The 2,500-nt window shown below is 32.0% G+C and overlaps 2 non-coding genes across 2 annotated transcripts; both read left to right on the top strand.

The window, feature by feature from the left end:
• The first annotated feature begins 1,017 nt into the window (after positions 1-1,017).
• TRNAF-GAA (transfer RNA phenylalanine (anticodon GAA)) lies at positions 1,018-1,090 on the top strand. Its single transcript has one exon. It is a non-coding gene; the product is annotated as a tRNA-Phe (tRNA).
• A 575-nt stretch (positions 1,091-1,665) lies between these two features.
• TRNAF-GAA (transfer RNA phenylalanine (anticodon GAA)) lies at positions 1,666-1,738 on the top strand. Its single transcript has one exon. It is a non-coding gene; the product is annotated as a tRNA-Phe (tRNA).
• Positions 1,739-2,500: the final 762 nt, after the last annotated feature.

Below are 2,500 nucleotides of genomic sequence, written 5' to 3'. Positions count from 1 at the left end.
GAAGCAGAGTAAGAACAATAGGCAATGTTATATTCTGTGTAATTGCAAATGTCATTAAGATAATTGATTCCACTGTTGCACATGTTTGTATTTAAGTACATACGTATGTATATGTGTGTGTGTGTGCGTGTGTCCGTGTGTGGGCGTATAAATGGATATGTGTGATGCAAAAATGAACGTGGGAAAACACACTATATTGTGGATCGTATCCCATCCATCTCTGATCCCAAACTCCATCAAGAATTCCATCTTAAGCCACAAAATGTTAAGTTAGCGAATTTGAATGCTTTATGATGAATCTTTTCTCATTTATTTCTCTTGCCAAAACCTTATCAGCGCTGTTTTTGGTTGACTGACTCTCTCTTTCTCTCTCTCCCTTCTTTCTTTCGCTTATAAATGATGTATATAAGGATGTGTATGTTGCTTTCTATAATACGTTGCTACAGGCTTTCTAAAAGTTGAAACTATAAACAAACTTTAGCATATATTCAAGCACACAAAATATAATAAATGCTCAACCGTAACATCTTTGCTGAAATAAACAACTAATACTGTATTGCATTCCATTTACAATAGAATGTAATTAATTATCAAATCTTATACACCAGACTGCATATCATATCTACAAGGAACTGATTCACACCTTGCAGTCTTGTTATTTTGTTTTGGATATCATGATCATAACTTGGCAGTGAATGTTCCTAAGAGATTTGGATTTATATTTTCCATCGAAAGCGAGGGAGGGTGGGAAGAGATAGATAGATAGATAGATAGATAGATAGATAGAGAGAGAGAGAGAGAGAGAGAGAGAGAGAGAGAGAGAGAGAGAGAGAGAGAGAGAGAGAGAGAGAGAGAGAAAGATTTAGAAAAAGAATTTGAAACACTAGGACTTTTTATCTTTTAGGCAACACGGTGAATTCCTGTTGTCTCCTTATTGACAGAATTAAATTGAGATCGGATTTTTCCCAATGATTAGTACGTAAAGACAAATTTGTCAAATATATTAGTAATTTCTAAGCCTAGGTAGCTCAGTTGGGAGAGCGTTAGACTGAAGATCTAAAGGTCCCCGGTTCGATCCCGGGTCTGGGCAGCTGAGAGGCAGTCACTATTCTTTATAACGGTATGTATTGGGGTTATTAAGGCACACACAGTAAACTAAATAAATAGCTGAAGTGAGACGGAAAAGTGACTGTGATTCTGTTTACTAGTTTCAAGTTTTATTTCTGGCAACTGTGAAGGAAAGATTCGCAAAGAGAATAAGACTGAAAGAAAGAGAAACTGGTCGATAAACATTATGTTTCGAACTATTTCTCTAATGTACAAACTTATACGTACATAGGTATAGTTTACCTTATTTATATTATGTACATTACTGGTACATTACTGGCACATTACTATAGCACCTTAAAAAAAGAGAGAAAGAGAGGGAGTGAAAGAGAGAGAGAGAGAGAGAGAGAGAGAGAGAGAGAGAGAGAGAGAGAGAGAGAGAGAGAATGAGACAAAACAAACAAACAAACAAACAAAAAATGAAAGCATAGGACTTTTTATCTTTCAGACAATACGGCGAATTCCCGTTGACTTCTTATTGACAGATTTGAACCGAGTTTTTTCTTCCAATGCTTAGTGCGTAAAGACCAATTTGACATATATATTAGTAGTTTCTAAGCCTAGGTAGCTCAGTTGGGAGAGCGTTAGACTGAAGATCTAAAGGTCCCCGGTTCGATCCCGGGTCTGGGCACTTGATGAGCAGTCAGAATTCTTTATAATGACATGTATTAGGATAATAAGGTACACAGTGAATGAAATAAAATGCTGATGTGAGAAGAAAGAGTAAGTGTGAAAAAGGGATAAAAGGAGAGAGAGAAAGAGAAAGAGAGAGAATGGGAAAATGAGAGATTTAGAAAGAAAAAACACCTTAATTATTATTACCATTATTATCATTTTTAAAAGATTATTAGTACTATTGCCATCATTATTATCAGCATCAGTATCATTACAATTGTTATTATTGATATCATTAATATAATTATTATTTAAATTATCATCATTTTTATCATTATTATTATTCTCATTATTTTCCTCGTCTTCATCAGTACTATCATTATTTTTGTCATTATTATTATTGTCATTATCTTTATTATCATTATTATCATCATCATCATCAGCAGCAGCATTATTGGTATTATCATTATTGCCATTATTATTATTATTATTATTATTATTATTATTATTATTATTATTATTATTATTATTATTATTATTATTATTATTATTATCATTATTATTATCATTATCACAAATATCATTTTTATTACTGTTTTCATTGTTATTAACATCATCATCATCATTACTATTATTTCTATTACCACAATCACTACTAATACTTTTATCATCGTCAGTATGTTTATTGTCATTATCATTATCAATTATCATCGTCAGTATGATTATTGTCATTATCATTATCATTATCATCATAATCATTATCATTATCATTGTTATT

The sequence above is a fragment of the Penaeus vannamei genome, chromosome 4, assembly GCF_042767895.1.
Source record: "Penaeus vannamei isolate JL-2024 chromosome 4, ASM4276789v1, whole genome shotgun sequence".
Lineage (NCBI taxonomy): Eukaryota > Metazoa > Arthropoda > Malacostraca > Decapoda > Penaeidae > Penaeus > Penaeus vannamei.
Note: the sequence above shows the minus strand (reverse complement) of the source record. Positions and strands in the feature narration are given on the sequence as shown.